Consider the following 21,687-nt stretch of genomic DNA (forward strand, 5'->3'; position numbering starts at 1 on the left):
AAGGGAAAGGCGCAACTCACAGGTAGTTGCCGGGTCACAAAGCCCTTCCAGCCCCGCACGGAACGGCAGCGGGAGCACAGGATCTCTAATGAATACTTCGGGAAGAAAGTTTAAAGCAGCCTCCGCGAAAAGGCAAAAGGCGTTTGCGGGAACGCCCGGGCGAGCTCCGCAGCCGGCGGTGCCCCAAGCCCGGAGCGCAGGAGCCGGGCGAGCCGCCACAGCGGGGCTGCCGACTCTGGCCGAGCCGGGGGAGGGTGGGGGGATTGCGAAACCCACCGGCGGAGCGGAGCGGCCAGCCCCGCTGCGTGAGGGGGTGAGCGAGGAGGGGGGGCTGCCCGGGCACCGGCGCGGCCGGGCGGGAGGAGCCGCCGCCCCGCACTCCCCCCCCGCCCCCGCCCCCAGCCCTGCGCGGCGGCCCGGCGAAGGCGCTTTGGTTAAGAGAGCCCCTTAACCAAAACCATCTGGGGCGCGGGCAGCGCGGCGGAAGCCTCCGGCTCCAGGATGGGGGGGGGGGGGAAGTTGTTCTGCCCGCCATCCAGCGGCTCCCGAGCGGGGAGGGAGACAGACACAGACGGGGGACCCCGCCGCGAAATCCACACACACACACAACCCCGCCCCATCCACATCCCGAATCCCGAGGCGCGCAGCGGCTGCGCTGGGCGCTGCGTTACCTTCAACAGGTGCAGGCGCCGGCGGGAGAGAGCCCCGCGGGCGCGGACCGGTCGAGTTGCCCGAGCGGGAGCGACGGCGGCGGCCGGGGAGCCCGGGGCGGGCGGCGGCGGGCTGGGCAGAGGCGCTACGGCAGCCCCCGGCGGCCGCCCCTGCTCTGCTCCCGGCGGGCCCCGCCGCCGCCACAGCAGCCGGAGTCAGCGGGAAGGCGGCAGCGGCTGCGGCCACCACCTCCGAAAGGAAGGAGGAGAGCGGTGGGGAGGGAGGGGAGGCAGAGGAAAGAAAAGAGAGAGAGAGAGAGAAACCGCCCCGAGAGGAATTATCCGTCACATGACGGCCGCGATCCGCCGCCCCCCGACAGCCGGAGCCTACACCGGGGAGCCGGGGAAAAGCTGCGAGGAGGGGACACACCTGTAGGCGCAGCACATATCCGCTGTGAGCACAATGCGAGACAGGAAACTGAAAAAAAACAGCCCAGGGAAGGAGAGAGGCTCCCGTTCGTCCCTCCTTCCCTCGCTCCCTCCCTCCCTCGCTCCCTCCTCCTCCTCCTCTCTCCACCCCCTGCCCCCGGTCAGGAGCCGCTTGCAGCGCTGCCTCCCGCCGGGAGAGCCGGGCGGAGGCAGGAGCTGCACTTTCTCTCCCTTTTCCTTTTCCCCGTCTCCGCTTTGTTTTCCCCGCCGGCCAGGCAGAGCCGGCGCGGCGGAGCGGGGCCACCCAAGCGCTCCCGGGGAGCCCCGACCCGGGGCCGGCGCGACCCCGGCCGCCGGTGGTGGGGAGCGGGGAAAGGCGGCGGGGCCCGGGCCCCCGGGCAGGCTGGGGCCGGCGCTGGCCTCCGCAGCGGGGCTGGGGGCCCGGCTGGGGAAGGGGCTCCTTGCTGTTCCGTAGCTCAAGGCTTTGGGGTACGTGGCGTTTTGAGGTGGTGTTGCGGGGACGCTCCTGAATATGTAGGCAACAGCGTAATTTCCACTCCTCGTCCCCTGGTCAGAGACTCCTAGGATCCCAAAGCTCCCCTCTCTTCCCGCACGCACTGCCCTGTCGTTTTGGGCCCAGCACGTGTCACTGGCAACATCTTCACTGAACTTGAAGGACTCCAGGGCTTATCTCTCTCGGCTAAATTCTCTGTAATCTCAGTTTCTGAAGGTCTTTCCTCCCTCTCAGGCACTCCGCTAAAAAGCCTGTGTCCAAGTTTCTCCTGTCTTCCCCCTCAAAACGCACCAATAGGAGTTAATGCTCCCTATCAGTGTGCAAACACAGCATCGCCTTTCTTCAGCGTCGTCACAAATTCAGCCGATGAATTTGTCTCAACTGTAAGTAATGTAGGAATAATTTATTTAAAAGAGGCATGTCTTAGAAGAATGGCTCAGGTAAACTTTGTTCAGACTTTGTAGGTAGCTTTCTGTCAGTCAAATGCAGACCAGTGATGTTGCGAGGGGTAATTAACTAGCTGCTGTTGGCACTTTGAGCACAGCTTTGTTAAATGCTGCGTGTGTTGGGCTTCCCAGTGAAGTGACAGGAGAGAGCTGGTCAGGAAGCCACGCTTCTCGAATGGCACCCTGGAAGTTCCTGAAAAATTGTCATTGCATCTCAGAATAGCAGCAAATGACAAATATATAAAAATTGACTCCAAAACCAGGACAAGAGTAAAAAGTGAGAGGCTGTTAGAGGACATGTTAAAAGTGGCTTTCAGACTCTGGCTGTGCAAAGTGCCACCTCAGTCTTAATGGCAGGTTGGGACCATTTGAACGTGACATGGTGTTTTGTGGGGTTTTCTCTGGAGTTGCACTCGGAAGGCAGATTCTCTGCTGGCTGGGTCTCACCAGTCTGGCCCAGTGTTTTTGCTCACCTCCACCAGAAGGCCCTCGTCCTTGTTTGTTTGCCACCTTCCTGCTCTTCACCTGACCGAGCTGAGTCACTGCAAGATGAGAAAGAACTGCTTTGGCGTAACTGCTTTGGTGTCAGAAGATCTGAATCCCCCCTCTATACATCTTTGCTTGCTCAAAGAGAGAAGGGGAATCTGAAGAGGAGGGAGATGGGACTTCCGTAGGAAAATTGGGTTAGTCGCGTCCTGCAAGCCCTGGGAGGAATCCAGGATAGAGAAACTCACAGGCTGCTATTGGGCTTGGTAAGACCTCACTTTCCAGTCTGCTTTTTCAACATCTGGGCTTCCGGCTAGGTTGCGCCCAAACTTCTGGCAAAATGTCCTGGAATTACCGGCCAGGCGGCTCTCCTTGTGCCCTGGCCTGTCAATCCCAGCCTCCCTGCATGCTCAACCCCAGGGGCTTTTGCTGGGGACTCTGTCGCTTGTATCCCATCCCCCCTGCCTGCTCTGAACCTGGTGATCTGCTCACCCTGCTGGGGCAGGGATCCCCAAAAGTGGGCCCACACCTGCTCCAACCAATGGCCACTGGCCAAGGCTGATCGCTGTATTTGCCATAGTACTCCTGCTGTCTCACAGTGCCTGTCCTCAGGCTAAATCTAAGCCTTACCCCCCTCCTGGTTCCCTCTGACTGGAACAGTTTCTTTCCTCTGGCTCCTGTTGCTCTGGCCTCATAACAGCCTTTTTTTTTTTTTTTTTCTTTTTCCCAGGAAACCTGTCCGTGGACATGCACAGAGCCAGAGCAGTGGTGACAGTTTATTTAACTCAAAAGAGGAGCTGGTGAAGTGAAGCCATGCTGAATACTCATCCAGTCTGCAACAATTACCTGCTGTGCATTTGACCTTGCTGAGTGTGACAGGGGCTGTGTAGCTGAACTAGAGCTCGAGGTGGCCACGTAGCATTGCATCCCAGGACAGCTGTCTTTTCTGCTAAGCCTCCCTAAATTCCTGTTCTGCCAGGTACATGTGGATGTGCTAAAGCAGCAGCACGGCATACCGGCCTGTGCTGCCAGCTGGGGGACAAATGTGCGCTGCAGCACTTTTGTTACTGGATTCAGTGCCGAATTTAGCGCTTGGCCTGCCTGCGAAGGTGCAAAGTCTTCACAAGATGGTCTTCTGCCTCCCATCAACCCTTCCTTGTCTTGGAGCCAGCATATCATCCTTCTCTTCTGCGGAGAAGTATGTGATGCAGGGAGATATCTCCCCAATGAACTCAGATAAACAGCTGCGCATCACAAACTGCTATTTGCAGCTGAAGGATTATTCCCCTCCCTTATCACCACCCACCAAAAAAAAAAAAAAAAAAGAGGTCAAACCAAATCCTAAATGCAGAAATGCTTAGAAAAGAGCAACAAGTGAAGGACTGAGTGATTAACAGCTTCCCAGACTCTCGGGGATCTTCACTGCCGGCGTGTACAGTGTGCGGCTCAGGGAGGAATGCCGGGCTCTCTCCCTCTCTGGTGTCAGGACACAGATAATGGCACTGCATGTGAATAGAACTCTAGTCCAGATTTCAATTTCCTATTTATTTCCTCCCTCCATGCTCCTTTTTTCTCTCCTCACCTTGTTATCACCCATTTGTTGTTACATGCGTCCTTCTGGTTTTTTTTTTTTTCCCTCTGCCTGTTATTATCTTTTACACTGGATGCAATGTCTGTGCCTCTCTCCTGCTTCCCTTCTCAGCGCTGTCAATTCTCAATTTTATCTAAGGCGCAGCAACACACAGTATCCTTCCTACCACCGAGACCTTTGAGGCCTGCAAGAAAGACCCGAACTTCCAGCTGTCATTAAAAACGCCTTGTTCCACGAGCAACAGAACTAATGAAGCTGGGTTTCCTGTGGCTTCGTCTCTAACTCAGTCGTTGCTGGAACCTTGTCTCCTGTTTCTCTTTCATGTCCGATGTGATATTCTTTTTCAGTAGCGAGAGGCGGTGGCCGCTGTTGCTGGTCCGGAGCGGTACGCGTGCTGCCTGCGCAGCGCGGCTGCCTGCGCTGCTGGGGCGACTGGCTGCTGCCAAGCAGGGCCCTTAACAGCCGAGTCCTCCTACATCTCTCTCTGTTGGAAAACTAATTTGAGTCTCTAGTCCCTGATGCTCACAAAGCCCTGGGAACTTAATTATCTTTGAGGCTTCTGCCTCTTTTATTCATTTGTTTGCAACTAGCCAATGTGTTCTGACGTTTTTATGGGGTCTGATGGGCAGATAAACAGCCAAGTGATTGATTATCAGCCTTTAGAAGGAAAGTTGTTGCCCTGTGGACATGGAGGTAACCTGAGAGCAACCCAAACAGCTAAAAAAGAACCTTGGATCCTGTAAAATTATTAAAATTGCACTTTCTGCGTGCAGAAAATTTTTATGGTCTGCATGCCCACATGCCTGAGGAACCTCCTTACATCCTGCTTGAGGATGTCTTGCATCTCAGCTCTCTTTTGGAGGGTGGAGAAGGGGAAGAAAGGAGAAAGGATTCTTCCTCGTGTAGGCAGAAATACATCTGCCGCACCAGGCAACAGCTGTCGCTGAGATTCAGTTTGCCCTAGCACCGCTCCTACCACCGTCCTTTGTACGACATTTATATCAATAATGGGTATGCAAAGAGCACAAGAAGTAGGACACTACCTGAATGGCTTTTGTCTCTTGGTTAAGATATAAACAAGGGCTCTATGAGGCTGTTTCACCCTCCATCTGATGTCTTTTCTTGATGTCTTGTTCTGCTAGGGCACCGCATCGTCTTCTGCTAGTGACTGAAATGACCCAAATATACATATTTATATTTTTACAGTCCATAAATCACTCTGGGATCTACTTTTTCTGGCTGAAAAGTGCCAGATAAATCTAAGGTGTTATTATTAGATTTGTGAAATGTCACTGTGTACATCCTGACTTTCATGCCCTTTGCAGCAAACTGACATGGCAGATCTATTTGTATATATTAGAGTTGGGTTTTTTTTGGTTGATGGATTTCTCGGTGGCCATTTTCCAGCAATCTGGGAGAAAAATGTTTAAGGGTAGAATAACCTACGGTTAATTGTATGATTCCCTTCATTCTTTCCCTTTGATGCTGGAAAATACTTGAACCACTGGGAGCAGGTGGTTTTTGGTATTTTCTAACCAACCTTCAGTTGATACATTTTTTTACCCCTGTGCAAAATGTTACCCAGTCAGATGTTTGCTTCTGTTTAGTTTAGCAGACATTTTGCATATACTTTGCTACAGATATAAATTGCCGCACAAAGGTATGAGATAGAAAACCAGCAGGCCCTGGATACAATTTCCATGTGGAATCTGCAGAAAACCTTATATGGATGTGTGTGCAATGTCTATCTGCAGTGTGTGACCATGACAAGTGGCAGCTCTCCCAGTCAGGATCTGACACCCTGACATTGCCCTGGTTGTGCCCAGTTGTGTGTGAGCCCGCTTAAGAGACCCTTGGCTAATGATGAGGTTCGTATGAGCAACACTTGTATTTTTTAATGCTACCTTGAATTTTCTGAGGAGTTTAACTTAAAATAAAAAAGTCAAAATTTGATAAGCAATTTCAGCAGGAAGTTTAGTGTTGTTCCAAAATGTAGCTAAACTGAAAAAGAATATAAAATATTGACTAGTCTTTGGCCCTGCCCTTTTTTCCTCCTCCTTTTTTTTGTGTAAATAGACCCTTCCCTTCACAAACACACACCCACCCCCCCACCTGTGTGTACGTGTGTATATATATAAACCAGACAAACCAGCATTTCCAATAATTAAGGCAGCTGCCTAGCTAAGTTCCAAAGCCACTGCTCTGCTATCACAAAGTAACCGTTTGTTTTAACCACAGCCCGTATAGGTGGACGCGATGTTACTGCTAATTCTGCAACTAGTTGGAGAATTGGCTGTTGGAATTAGTTAGCTGCCATGCATGCTGTGATAAATATATCTATATTGTAGAAAACATAATAGAATCTCATTATCTATTAATATTTGAACTAGTTTTATTATGGAGAGCCAGGCTGTGGGAAGACAATTACAAGTAAGAAGGCATGATTACAGTGTTCTGTTCAGGAGTGGAAAATCAGATTTAACTATTTTATGCTGGAAAGAATGCATCTTTTTACATCAGTAACCTCGGATAGTGTATAATTAATATTTTCCAAACGTATGTTGCAGAATTTCTGTGTTTATACTGTTCGAGTGTATCTGGACTATGATAGCTAAACACACAGCTAAAATAGTAGGAGTTTAATATGGTACAACAGAGTTAGAGAAGGATTTATCATTTTAAAAGACTTAGATCAATCAGAATTCATCAATGACACATCAGTTAAGATAGAAAAAGAAAGTATTGACTACTAGCACAGAGGCTGTATTTTACGTTTTTATTCGTAGGAGGATTTCCCAGATAATATGGGTATTTTAAGTGACTAGCTGAGCTTCCATCATGTGATGGCAACTAATCAATAAATCATGTGTCATTGTTGTGGCTCGGCATGTCAAATAGCTGCATTTCAGTGTCTGTATTTACAGGTTTTGAGCAATTTATTTTTTGTTGTACATTTCTAGCTCATTAGCCCTGATTTTAAAAGTGGTTATTTTCATGTCAATGAAATTGGTAGAAAAATCACGTCTTATCTGTTTCTGCCACAGGGAGGAGATGGAATGGGGTAATCAACGGGAAACTTCAGTTACTTAACACGGCTTGCTACCCCATGTGGGTTTGCTAAAGCAGCTTTTCCTCACGAGCAGCATGAAAAATAAATACATGGCATCCTGCTAGACACGTTGGACATTCTGGTGCTCATGGGAGATGGTAAAAGGATGAGTGTTTTCAAAAGCGGCTTTTGGCATACATAAATCATGAGGTTTGTATTGAGGCCTGGGACATCCAGCTCAGATCATTTTGGTTAGGTAACAGCATGAGGATGGACTAATAGAGTTTTGATTGCCCTGCCTGTCGCTGTTACTTTTGCCTACCAAAGCTCCAGCGCCATCTCAGTCTGCCATAGGAAGAGTACAAATCCAAATCTCCGTTTTAGGAACAGTGACATACGGCTGAAAAAGCATTAACCTTTGTTATCCTCTTCCATTGCCATGAATCACATTTTGAGCGCCTTTGCCACTGTGTCGGAGTATCTAAAGAAGTGTTCTTGATGGAGGCTGTTGCTTCACTTGGACTCAGGACAGAATAAAGCGGTGCCTGTCCTCAGAGAGAGATGCTACAAAGGACGGGTCAAAACGCAGTCACTGTCTTTTGTCCACAGTGAACAGCCCTTGTTCATCAGGATATTGCAAAATCTCCGTCATCTTTGCATCAGTCTCAAAACTGCCTTTACTTTTTCATGTTTTAGTTTATTAGAAGATTAAGTTATTTTCTTCTGGGCAATGACTCAGGACATAATAACCCCCATGTATATCACAGGCATGTCAGATAACTGGAACCCACGCAATCTGAAGTGAACTGTGAGAATTTGTGTAGATTTCCACAAGTACAAAACTCAGAGGCTCAGTTTTCCAATGGCTCTGGTGTGTGTGTGTGTGTATACATGCATCAAGTCTGAGCTTGTATTCCTTCCCTGGATGCAGTGTAAGACATCCTGGGTCTTCACTTCCAAAGTGATTAATAGTTGAGACTGCGGCTATATTTCACTCTAATAATTCTTGCAGAAACTGTGCTCCTCTGGGACAAGGCAGAACACAAAGTCTGGTATAAAATTAGTGAGAGCTGAACAAAATTCAGTCACAGCAAATCAACTATGGAACTGTCTTGCGTGGTGGCTCAGGCAAATCAGGAATTTGATCATCTTTTAGATAGTTTTGAATGTTTCTTCCCTTCAAGAAAACTTTTATAGCATAAATACATTCCAGTTCAGATTTCTCTTAAAAAGGAGAAAAGGTTGCGATACCCAGCCACAGCCAGGATGGTGCCTCCTCTCAAGGCTCGTCGCACAAAGAGGCACTGTTGGGTGCAGATGTACCACACCAGTGTCCCTCTGCGCTGCGTGGTCTTTCTGCTGGGAGCACACCTATTGTGCAGTCTTGTGCACGGGGATTCCCAGACCCAGAGAGCTGGAAAGGACCTCTGAGGTATCTAGTACATACCCCTGACTTGGAGCAGTATCATCTACACCTATAGGTAAATTTTGGTGTGTTTGCCCCCGTCTGCTAAAAATGTCCAGTGACGGAGGTCTGAGCATTTTGCAGGCCATCTATCTGCTGTTTAATTGTTATTGTAATCCTGATATCCCATCCGAATCTTCCTCGCTGCAGATTAAATACTTTGCTCCTTATGCTAACAAGGATGCTGAAAACTGGTAGGTTGTTCCTGCCTCTTCACAAAACTCTTTATTTATTTGAAGACTGTGATTATACCTTCTCTCAGCCTTCATTTCTTTACATTGCTCCTCCCTCATTCATTCAAACTTCTCATGTAGGCTGGGTTTTCTAGCTGTCTGATTGTTTTCCAGGCAGCTTCATCTTTGAAATGCAGTTTTTAACACTGGTCATGCTCCTTCAGCTGAGCCCTTGCTGGCGGTGAATACAGTGGGAAGATCATCTCAGGTGCTCTGCAAGTTGTACTGCTGTTTTATGAAACCTGAAAGTCTGAGCTAAAAGGGCTACGTGGAAATAGTGCACTGAAATGGAGGAGAATTGACCCATGCTGGTAAGGGAAGAGCAGAGCCTTGCAGTAGATGGTTTTGCTTCTTTAAATACGTCAATGCTTCCAGTGAAGGTAAAGCCTACTATGATTAAAAGACCAATGCAAATGTAACTCTGAAGGTGTTATTTAGTCTTGCTGGGATTGTTTTGTTTTGCATTTAGCCTCCTATTTTTCTCTGACTGAGGAGGAAAAGTGTATAAAAGTAATAAAATATAACTTAAATTAACTAGCAAAATAAGCGCCCAGGAGTATAAACTTCACTGCCGCCTCAGAAAATAACCAGACATACATGTAAGGTCTAATCAGACAAAGCCATACTCCTTTTACATGATGGAATTAAGCCAGGTCCTGCTTAGCTGCACAGTGCCCAAACTAAAATACCCTGTCAGTGCAACTCTAACCCAATGATGTAACTTCTTCCAGGTGCTTGAAGCCTGGGCAGAGGGGTTGAGTCTGAAGTCATGTTCCTTTAGAGACATGCTCAAGCAGCAACTGAAGCTTGTAGCCCACAACTGCATCTCCAAAATCCTCACTCTGCACTGCTGCTAACTTTGGCGCCTTTCCCAAGCAGTACTCTCAGCGTGGTGCTACATGGAACTGAGCACGTGAACACCGAGAGCAGCAAATGATGATTAATGAACACCTTGTCCTTCTTGTTACTCTGTCCTTCCCCTCCCAGCATGTCCTTGATAATTAATTTATTCAGGAGGGGTTTCATATTATGGCTAAGCTAGTCTAAGGTTCTCTTTCCATGATTGATGGACCCCATCCCCTTCCCTGCTTCTGGCCATGTAATCACCCAGCATCTCTTGGTCCAGCTCTGGTACATATCAGATCCCATAATGAGCCTCATTTGGGACCCAACCATTAGAAAACAACAAGAAAAAGTGATGTATTTTTTTCTGCTTCCAGAATGGCTGACGATAGTGCTCCCATGGCTGGTTCACCACAAGGTCAGGACGGTGCCAGCAGCGGCACTCAGATTAGAATGGGGCGAGGGAGTAGGACATGGAGGCAGCAGATGACTGGGTCACGCTCAACATCCCTTCTTGCTGTTAGAGGGGAAAAGAAGTCACAGGAAGCAATCACCAGGTGCTTCATTTGTATTTTCTCTTCTGAAATCTGTGTTTTTAACAGTACCTGAGCTTCAGCTTCTACATTCCTCTGAAGTTGCAGCTGTCTGTGCTTGAAGTAGGTGGGAGGTTTAAAAATGAGAATGTTACAAAGAGGCAATGCAGTTTTAATCCTTCTTTGATCATCTATTTTTCTATCTTTCTGTAAGATTCCTCCCCCAGGCCAGTCCCAGAGCAGAAGTCAATAATGCAGTAGGAACACTCACATATTAAGCTTTCCGCATACCAGCTATCATGGGACGTAACAGCGCTGTGCGTGCGAACCCCTGCTGCCATCCGCCGCTCCTGCCTCTATCACTTACAGAAGGCCAGAGACAGCAGGCAGGTCAGCAGAAACCAGAAATCATGCAACATGAGAAAAGGCTGGAAAATTGTGACTGACAAGCAGGGGACCTGTGAGAGGGAAATCTGAAAGCCTCATTTCAGTTTTCCTTGTTGGGTTGCTGTTAGGCCTCTTACAACAATGACAAGCCTGATATTATCGCAGCAATATTGTACGGCCGAGAGCCGAACAAGGCTCTATCGGACATCAGAATCTCTCCCTAATGTTTTACTTCTGATACTCAGGAAATTTTCTTCTGCATTTTGGCCAGAAGAGAAATCATCAATTGAACAAAATAAAGAAAAACAACTAAATATTTGGCAAATACATTATTTTAATTGTAAATGTGGTAACTATTTGGAAATGTTGATATTTTCTGGCAAGTGCAGCGCACACATGTATGTTATTAGTCACCCAACACATTAGATTGGTGGTAAATATACTTCTTAAAATAGATTTGCTCAGTGTTTAGAACTTTTGTCTTCTTTATTCAATAAATCTCTGAAACTGTAGCAGATGGAGAGAGGAAAAACATTTTTGACCTCAGAATGGAATAGTTTGATGGAATCTCAGCAGACAGATGACTTCTGTGTGTTAATGGCATCATATTCAAAATGGTTACTACCGTGGATCACAGCACTGTATTACAGGCTTATGATAAATATTACTGTAGAGCACATTTAAATCCAGCTTGGAAGGAAAAGTAGAAAGAGAAATAACTTCATGTACTGCATATGCTCCTGAATGCTTTAGCAGTTTTTGAGATCTGACCTACCTCCTTATTTTTACCATGTTTTTCTAAGGAAATAAAGCTTATGCAGAGATGTTTTGGATTTTTATCTGTTCCTCCATAATAAATTTGGAACCATGACCTAATTTCAGGTTTCATATACGTTAAAGTCCTCGAAATTTTGTTGAAATGGGTATAGAGGTAGAAGAAGCCAAATCGGTGTCCTCATAAAGGAAAAATGTGATCTCAGTGAGGTTGTTAAGCATCAAGGGATTGAAACATGAGAGAGATGTAGGTACGTTTCAAGCGTGGGAAAAGGCTCAAGTGGTTGCTGTCACAGTTTTTGACACTGAAAAAGAGCCACAGGATCAGTTACAGAGCTGACTAATTTTGATCATTTTATTATCCTTCTTTCTATGTGACATATAAGCAGAAAAGTGTCTGTTGTGTGCATTACACAGAATGAAGGAGACACTGAGGAGAAGGACTTGGGACTGATGGTGGACAAGAAGCTCAACATGAGCTGGCAATGTGCCCTTGCAGCCCAGAAAGCCAACCACATCCTGGGTTGCATCAAGAGGAGCGTGGCCAGCAGGTCAAGGGAAGAGATTCTGCTCCTCTACTCTGCTCTGGTGAGACCCCACCTGTAGTACTGTGTCCAGTTCTGGAGCCCCCAACATAAGAAGGACATGGACCAGTTGGAGAGGGTCCAGAGGAGGGCCACGAAAATGATCAAAGGGCCGGAGCACCTCTCCTATGCGGTCAGGCTGAGAGAGTTGGGGATGTTCAGCCTGGAGAAGAGGAGGCTGTGGGGAGACCTTATAGCAGTCTTCCAGTACCTCAAGGGGGCCTTATAGGAAAGATGGGGAAAAACTCTTCAGTAGGGCCTGTTGTGACAGGACTAGGGGTAATGGTCTCAAAATAGAGGGAGATAGATTTAGATTAGATATCAGGAAAAAGTATTTTACAATGAGGGTGGTAGAACACTGGAACAGGTTGCCCAGAGAGGTGGTGGATGCCCCATCCCTGGAAACATTCAAGGCCAGGTTGGATGGGGCTCTGAGCAACCTGATCTGGTTGGAGATGTCCCTGCTTATTGCAGGGTGGTTGGACTAGATGACCTTTAAAGGTGCCTTCCAATTCAAACTATTCTATGATTCTGTGACATTTTGCTTAATTTCGAGTTGCTTTGGGTATCCTTCACAACAGCAAAAGCTTACAATCAAAATCTCATTTCTCTCTGAATGTTTGAGATATGTGACCCACTGGGAACATACGCGGGTTTGGTCTCCTGTGGTGGTTGGTAGAGGAGTGGACTCAGGCCTTGATCTCACTAATGTTTGCAGCACATTGTTAACTCTCTGCATGTTGATAGCCCCAGTGGGAGTATTTTTATAGGTTTAAGATGAAGCACATATGTAAGTCTTGGCAGGGTGAGTTCCCACGAGCTCGGTGTTTCTATCACCTAATGGAGCAGCTCTCTTAACTCAGGTGAGGTTGACATGAGTGCCTTACAAAAGGTTTAATTCTCCCTGACAGCTCACGTTAGCAGCTAAGTTTTCACATTGTTTCTTTGTTTTCACATGGTGTTTTGCCAGGTTATGAATATCTTGAAACTGGTGCATGCCTGCAATTACACGTGAAAGCAATATTCATTGCCTTTCCAAAACGTGTGCTGTAGAAGTCCGAGAGAGAAAACTAAATGAAAGGTCTTTTTACGTGTGAAAAACATATCAATCCATGCTAACAGCTGATTTCAGCAGCCTCTTCTGTCACACTCCTGTGGCCAGGAAAAGGAAGGTTCTTTCTTTCTTCCAAGAAAATTGCCCCCTAATGTCACTCTGAAGCAGGGTGAGGAGAGTGAAGAGGAAATTAGTGTTTCTTCTCTTTTTGTAGTTTTGTTCCACTCAGAGGCTGTTAGCAGCCAATGAAAGCAGTGGTGCTCCTGTTGGCTGCCTTCTTTGTGTATTGGGCGGAGGGAAATGACAGCCTGCTGTAAAGGAAGGACCCTTTTCACCAGAAATCATTGAAATTCCCTTATCCTGGCCCTGAACAAGCAAGCAAGGAAACAACAGCAGGAGACAGTGGTGTGTTGGCAATGGAGGGGAACAGCCACGGAACAATTGATGTGAAAGCTTCAGCTGAAATCAGCATGTTGCCCATGCAGCCGGCCAGCCTGGCCGCCACTAGCTGCAATGGACAAAGCAGGAGGAGTGCTAAAAAAAAATGAGAGAATCATTAGACTGTGTTTATTAACAACACAGAGCTTTATCTTCAAAGTGTTGTGCACAATTAACCGATATATTCAGCAAGAGCAGTAAATGGGTAGCATTCATTATCACCCAGACACTATCTTATGAAACAGATTTAAAGTGATGAGAAGATGCACTTGAAGCCTTGGGAAGGAAGATTTTAACTGGTGCAACAACATTTTGAACTACTTTGTGCCACCTTGTCCTTTTGGTCTCTGTTTCACTAGGGAAGAATTGCCCACAGGCCTGAGAGGCTATTTTGGTGACTTTTTGCATCACTTTGGTATCTACCCATTAGGAGCTGGAATGAAATCCGTTCGCTTCATAGGCAGACATGATTACTCTTGGAGGACAGTCATCACTTTCAATCATTAGCAGAAGTGGTCTGAAACAAGTATGTTATGTGAACATCCTCACCAAGTGTGCGCCTGGCCTCTGGATACAGGTGAAGCTGGACTGAAACTGTGCTTGGTTTGAACCTAAAACATGACACCTTCTCCAGGTTCAGCAGGGGTGGCAAATCAGTAGTGCTCGTATCGGTCTCTAACCCCTGGGTTAAATTTAAGCCACTGGCAGCAGTAAAAGAAATCTATAGCCAGTCCTCCAAGGCAGCCAGATTCCAATTAATTTCTGATTAGCTACAGAAATGATACATAAAGTCAGACATTTCTACATGCTCTCATGCTCTCACACAATGATACATAGATTAGAAGACAAAAATCAATCCCAGAAAGAGAATTCATATCATGGAGAGCTCCTCTAACATAAAACAATATAGCAGTGCTGTTAGTTGTCTGAGTATTGTCATTTAGTGAATAACAAACCTTTTCAAAGTGATCTTTTCATTCACAGGACAAAGTCACTTCAATGTGGATGCACAAGTACCAATTCCAAGAAATACTGGCAATCTTTTCATTAAGGCTTTTTTTCTCCCCTCGCTTTCTCCCTCCCACCATCACTCTTTTTTTTTTTTCCTCCAGAGAAAGCATTGCACAATGGCAACAAGAATGGCATATCTGTGAAACTCCAGGTCAACAAGAAGGTCTCATTTCTGTTAGATTTGTTGGGAACCTTTAGATTTTTTCTTTTTTAAGTGTAGGCTTCTAGTGCTGCTTGCTTCTGTAGAGTCTTTGTAATTTTAGACTATTTGAAATGAATCTGAGCATTCCTTTGGATGTTTTTTAGTGTTTTCTAAAGAAAATCTGCTCATTATAAACATCCAGTAAAAATGGAGCGTGTGCACAAATACCAAAGTACTTCCTTCTGCTCCTGTTATGTTTAGTTTAATGTGTGAGAGATTATTTGTTCAGCTAGAATTTCATTTGTGATAACAGCCTGATAAATAGAAAAAGGCAGTGATTAATTTATGTTTTTATTAAACTATCAAAGCTTCAAGTACCACAATATTACAAGATAAATATTGTGAACTGAAATGCTAAGAACTGACGAAATAGAAAAAAAAAAAGACAAGGTCTTTGATGGTGCATGCTTCGGTCCAGTTTGTACCGAACAGTAATCTGGCCATACAGAGAGCTCAACAGGCTAAAATGCAGGTCCAAGCTGTGCCACAGATTCCTGTGCTGCCTCAGATCACCATTAGCAACTGCATTTTTAAAGCAGTTGCTGATGTGCAATGTTTCTGTCTTTGTACGCCCTAATGAGAAAGCGGCCGTCAATCCAAGACTGCTCCAGAGGCCTTGGTGCTTCAGCCGTTCGGCTGCAGTGGGCCAAGCCAGGCACCCATCCTGCTGGAAGTGAATGAGTTCCTCTTTTGTTGCACACGTTCATGATGACGGGAACTATATGTGTACAATGTGGCTGAGTTAACATGACTGTGGTAACTGCAACATTTTACATTTCCTTCCAACTGTAGCGAACTATCCCCAAATTTATTTTGTTGCTAATGCCAATACATTACTTCAGAAATATAAAACATGCATGGGCCAAAACATGGGCCAAACACTTTGTTTCTTCAGGATTTTTTGTTTTATAGCTATGATTTCACAAAAAATGTTGGCTTAGAAATTAATGGTAACTTATAGTATTTAATGTACCCAGATTATCATTCCTTTGCAGGCCAGGAGAAAAAAATCAAATAGTTGGATTTGCAACTATTGATTCTAAATGGCATGACAGCAGGACCACGACATTTCTGTTCTTAAATTTTATTGCAGCCCATAGAGGGATTCAGGGCCCAATTGCTGTGCCTAAACGGGCAAAACTCTTGACTTATCAGCATTCAGGCTTACTTCATCGTTCAGACACAACTGGAGATCTTGGCAGTTCAGAGCAGATGTATGCACTTTCCCCCTTCTCTGTTCTTGCACTTTGTCATATGCCTGGAGGGGGCAGCTCAGGTGGCACTAAGGCAAGAGATGTACTGCAGCCTGCTCGGAGCCACCGTGGTGGGAAAGGGAAGGTGGTCCAGGCTGCTCAGCCAGGGTTGGGAGGAGAATGGCTGTTAATATGAGACAGCTCTTTAGGCAAAGTGCTTAAGACCCAACACAGGAAAAAAAAGTGTAAAGGACACATAGTGTGAATTTCTTAGCAGGATTGTTGCCAGACTGCTTTGGCTCTTGTTTGTGGAATCATCTTAGACCTGCCGCTGATGTGTAAAGGTGTTGGACCGAAGTGCCACTTCTTCTCTGTGGGTGTCTGCTCTCCTGTTGTGCCACAGCAATTGTTCCCTTCTTTCCTGGTGATGGCAAACTGCCTTTGGGCGAAAAGGAAGCCAAGATGCTCTGCAAGTAACACCTTCAGTACCATGGAAAATTATAGAAAATGTAATTAGCCTTTGTCCTGCTAGGATTCAGTCAAGGCTGTCACAGCAAGGAAGGCTGGAAATGCTCTTGGCTCACTTGTCTTCTGTCTTTGCTTTGCTCTGTTCTACATGTGTGCTCACCCGCATGGACTTCCACCGTTGTGCACTGCCATCGTGGCATCTTCCCTAGAAACCTGGAGGATCCAATACCTCCACCTGATTCCAAATCGGACTGCAATGGGCAGAAGCAGTATGCAAATAGCAAGGTCATAGCTGATAGCGGAGCAAAAGTCTAAGGCTGGGTTGTCCCATCAAAATCCAAATCTGGAGGTGTGATATGGTGCATGATATTTAAGATGAATTTTCCGGTTCTAGTAAATATTCAAAGAGACAAAGAGGACAGTTCCTCAATTTGCATTTAAATTAAACAATAATCAGATGGGGAAAATGACCTTTTGCTGAAGAAAGAAGGAAGGGGCAGAAAAACTGTAGAAAATGCCTATGGGCAGCAGTGGGAGAGCCAAAGACTGCAGCGTGTACAGATAATAATTGGCTTACAATATCTACTGGTACAAAGCCACTGTTTTATTCCAAGTTGATTTGAGCCTGCTGAATAACTTTACTCTGATCCAGACATTTGGACTCTGTGGCTTCAGTGTTTTTGAGTCAGCGCTGAGGATCCCTGGAATTGGGTTTATGAGTGAACAAGGGTCCCAAAGAGGCAGTTAAATAGCACATGATTGCAGCTCCAGTTGTTTTTGTAGTGTGACTTGCAATTGCTTTTTCACTTACTATTCCTTCAGGCAAATAGGCTTTTAATTTCTGTGCATTTCATAGGAAGATTTGCAGATCTGCCCTTAATGTTTCGCTTCATCTGATTGTTGTTAAGAAATACCAGGGACTTGGACTTGAATCCTCTGCCTGGAGACATTTTTGTTTGCTTAACAGATGATCAGCCCATACAGAGAAATTTTGAACAAAACTTTCTGCAACTCCAAACTATATTTCGTATGTTCCTTTAAAGTTTTGTAGTGTTCAGACGTCCGTGCATTACACAGTAGATGATTTCTCCTGCCACAATGTTCTTCATTTGTGTGGAAGGAGTGAGATTAATTTCTTGGACAAAAATTCTTTTAGGGTTGAATTTTAGGTTTGGTTTTTAGAAAGCCACATCAGTCGTGATCTAATTGCACTATTTCAGCAGAGCTGACATTTAAAGTATGTGATAATTCTACCACTTCAGACAACCAGTATTTCAAGGACTATCTCCTAGAAACTAAATTAAGGATCATCTAGCCTGAAGTAAGAAGTGTTGAAGTATTGTCAAATTAAAAAAAAAAATTAATGTACAGGGAAAATAAATGTGATTTGTTTATGCAGGAATTTGAGATACACTAGCATTGAAAATATGCAGGTGGCCAGTTGGCCAGAAAGTTTTCACTTACCAGAATTTCAAGTCTTCTTCGTTCTACTGACATAACTTTATTGGTAAGAAGAGAGACATTTTTGGTTTCAATGCTTAAAGCTGCATATTGGGAGAAATGTCTAATGGATTAATCTTAATAAATGTCACTCTCAAAAGATAACCAGCTTCAAAATCAATCTGTCAATCCTAACCATGTACTTGTGGTTAACACACCCTTTGTATTGAAAGTAACTTTTCACATTAAAATATTGGAAGCAGACGTATTGAGGAGTCTCTGCCTGGAAGACAAGCTACAAGTGGCTTGCATGAAATGGCTGGGCAAACAAAGCGGAGCTTCTCCTCCGAAGATTAGCACTGATAACAATGAAGTGAAATAAAATAACATAATCCAAACCAGCACATTTCTCAGCTTGGTTTGCAGCCAAGTCATATGTCAGTGAGTGTAGATCTCTGCCTCCCAAAGGCATTGCCTTCACTCTGCCTCTCTAAAAAGCAGTTCCCATGGCTGTTCACTGCCTGCTTCACTGAGGGAAGGAAAACATGGACTAGATAGGTGCTGGCACAGGGTCTTGCCTTAATATCTATTTGTTTGTTTCTCTTTTACAGCAGCACAGTTAAGAAACGTGCTTATTTTGATTGTAAAAACAACCTTCTCTTTATATTCCTATTTCTTATATGGCATTACAGAATTATGATGCATTTTACACATGCAGGCTTTGTCCATACATGAAGAGCTTGAAATGTAAAAAGAAAATAAGTCAAAGCAAATAAACACAAGGTAAAGCAGAGGACAGCAGCACAAGAGAGAGTAGAAAAGAGAGTTTGTCCTTTGGTGAGGTAAGATTTAGAGAGATTTTGAAGACAACCTGGAGGACTAAGACAGGATAATTATTAAATTGCAGGGACCCAAGTAGATTGGGAAAAGAGTGAAGCAAAACAATAAAGCAAAAAGAGTAAGAAGAGCAGAGAAATCAGGAAAAGGGAAGATCAAAACAGATGTAGGCAGTTTCAAATGTATTTTGTTTTAAGGGCCATTTCATACAGCAGAACTTGGTGTTTAGGCTGTGGAGGAAAGATGTGAACACTGACCTGACAGAGTTAAGGAGCTGGTCTCGGCATCAGCAACCTTTCAAACTTAACCACTGGACATGAGGAAGGGAAGGGAGCAAGTACTGGAACTGTCGGGGCCATTTGGGGAAATGCTGGCTGAGTGCACTATGTGGCCAGACTGCAGTGCCTGCCCACTCGGCTTTGGCCAGCGTGGCCGTGGACATGCTGCATTTTCCCCTCGTGCCTCAATTCTCCAGCTGCTTCCTTAACCCAGTGTCACTGTGGAAAATACTACAGTGGAGGGGGCCAGATAACCACGTGAATAGATACATTCATGCCTGAGACTCATGTAATTGAACGCCGCACAAGAGCCAGATGGGACATATTCTGATCTACTGTCCAGCATTTTGCAATCCCAGTTCTGCACAGCAAGGTTGCTGGCGGGCAGGTTTATTGGCAGAGTAACAAGTACCAGAGTTGCAGCCTAGCTTTCCTGTGCCTCTCTCTAATAGTGTCTTTTTTATTTGATGGGAGTTGCTTACCACTAACGACATCCAACCAGATTATATTTGCATAAGCATGGAGGAATGCAAAGGCTCTGAGCACTTGTATTGCACTTTGGGTATGAGGTGCATGCTTTGGGGGAGCACTCAGGGACATTCAGGGGTCCCCGTAGGCCTGGTTGGGATCACTTTCAAAACACTGTCTCCTTTTTGGGCACTTAACTTCAGGTGTACACCTGCAATAGATCAGTATAGTTTTTCGTTATGGATGAGGACAGAAAAAAATTCTTCAAAGAAGGAGCAGTTGAAGCTGTACACTATCTTCATTTTATTGTAGCTTTTCATACAGCCTCACATGACATTCTCATAAGCAAACTCAAGAAATACAGTAAGTTCATCTGAACTACAATAATGGCTGAAAAATTCTGCTGAGAGCAATTTAAAGTTTTATAGGATGCCTAGAAATACAGAACATTTATTGTCATGAAAAGGCTGTTACGCAGCCACAGCTTTATTAATCAATAGCCTTATGTTAGAAGGAAGAGAATGATTAGAGAAGATGCAGTTCCATTATTTATGGGGAAGTAAGCAACTAATGGACAAAATAGGAAGACTGAAACATTCAGTGTTTTCCTTTTTCTCCACTGTTGAAAAAAAACCTAGCTGTGACCACAAATTATTGACCATGAAAAAAAGAAAAGCTAGGGACAGTGAAGAAGGAAACAATGGATTAAATATATATATATTTATAAAGTTAAATATATTGAAGCAAATTATTAATAATTTCAGGCCCCTAGATTTGTAAGCAACAGCCAACATGCATTCATCAACATTCACATAAAGTCAAATCAAAGAGACTTCCTTTCTTGACAGACTAGCCAGCTTAGGAGGATAAGGAGAAGCAGTAGAAATAGTATATTATATATTGATTTTAGAATAAGTTTTGATACAGAATTGTGTGACTGACAATCCAGGTAAACAGGATTAAGATGGACTTACATAGAAGGCTGAAAAGGTGCATTCAGAGAAGTTACCAATGGTTTCTTCTGAGAGGGAGGCAAGAATGGTTCAGTCCTCTGCTACTTTCATCAGCAGTGAATGATGAGATAGAGAAAAAAATCTATATAGATGCAAACACATGATGGGAAAGATTATATACCCTGCAGAAGACAAGATCAGAATTCAAGATGACCTTGGTAAACAGAAAAAATGGTTCAAAACAGTAAAAGGAAGTTCAATGAAGAGAAAGACAAAGTGGTATACTTAGGAAGCAAAAGTTAGTTGACAAACACGTGACAGGAAGAGGTAATTGCAAGCAGATATTAACACTGCTGTGTTTTATTCTTGAACATCAGGAGGCCATGTCTGAGGGAACACGTGCAGCTTGGGTCCTACATTTTAAATGAGAATAACTGAAGGAAGTTCAGAAAGGAACTACAAGAATGCTAAAAGTTAGAAAAATTGGTCTAGGCTGTAACTCTGAGAGAACAGCTTTCTGGTTCTGAAGAAAGTAGATTGTGAGGATATGCTAAGTGTCTAATGATATATTTATACTAGGAAATTGTTCTACAAAACAAAATAGCAATTAGATTTTTTTTTCCATTTTTTTTTGCTGAGCACAGGGCAAGCACTAGTGCATTTCATTTGTGTCAGAAAGTCTCAGTTATGTACCAAGGACTGTTTTTGCTATTTACTGTCTTATTTGTTGTTAGGATAGTGTGGACCAGAGCAGGTTACAAGGAAGTTGTAGAATTGCTGTTGTTAAGGAATTAAAGAGCCATCTGTCACAAATGTTCAAATTACTGTTAATCTTGCTTCAGTGTAAAGGAATAGACTGGAGATAGGCATGCCCGTAGTGTGATGAACACCTGAATCACCTGCACAGGCCTCTTCACAGCAAATAGAGGGGCAGGAGTATGCAGTACATAGGCTCCAATTTAGCTTCTCCAGAGTTAACTGGGAAGACATCTTTAGGCATTTGGCTCTTACCTGTTGTCAAGATCTTTGCATTGCTATTGCTTTCTGAGGTCCAGTTTATCATTCCCTATTTCTTATTTGTGAGGATCAGCTGGCAAATGCTCCACTGGCTTTTGTGAGATCTGCTGAGGGCATGGTGTTGACTGTCATTTTCTCTTAAGCAAAGGCAGCTGAAGGAGAGCTCGCTTTCATCCATTCACCCTGCCCTTCTCTGCATCTAGTATCATGCTTTCAGATGTATCACCAGGGAAACTATCGCAGGTCAAAAGTAAGAGGTTTTTATTATTGGTGTTATTTGGGAATTCTTGCTATTTACTTTTCTTGTGCATGGCCCGACAACCCTTATCTTTGGGCAGCATAGA

General features: G+C 44.8%; 1 protein-coding gene and 1 long non-coding RNA gene across 7 annotated transcripts in view; one reads left to right on the top strand and one right to left on the bottom strand.

The window, feature by feature from the left end:
- The window catches only part of PLXNB2 (plexin B2), a 258,670-nt gene extending 257,508 nt beyond the window's left edge, over nucleotides 1–1,162 (bottom strand). For 2 of the 6 annotated variants that reach the window (XM_086747090.1, XM_086747126.1), the window contains exon 1: nucleotides 1,081–1,162. The gene's annotated coding sequence lies outside the window, so the exon portion shown is untranslated. Of the gene's footprint in view, nucleotides 1–671; nucleotides 738–1,080 lie in introns of those variants that run through there. The other 4 variants (XM_086747101.1, XM_086747113.1, XM_086747121.1 and 1 more) reach the window with 3 other exon arrangements.
- A 2,096-nt stretch (nucleotides 1,163–3,258) lies between these two features.
- Nucleotides 3,259–6,157, top strand: LOC147601985 (uncharacterized). Its single transcript, XR_015257555.1, has 2 exons — nucleotides 3,259–3,504; nucleotides 4,255–6,157. It is a non-coding gene; the product is annotated as an uncharacterized LOC147601985 (long non-coding RNA).
- The last annotated feature ends 15,530 nt before the right edge of the window (nucleotides 6,158–21,687 follow it).

This window comes from Chlamydotis macqueenii, chromosome 1, assembly GCF_036417535.1.
Source record: "Chlamydotis macqueenii isolate bChlMac1 chromosome 1, bChlMac1.mat, whole genome shotgun sequence".
Taxonomy (NCBI): Eukaryota; Metazoa; Chordata; class Aves; order Otidiformes; family Otididae; genus Chlamydotis; species Chlamydotis macqueenii.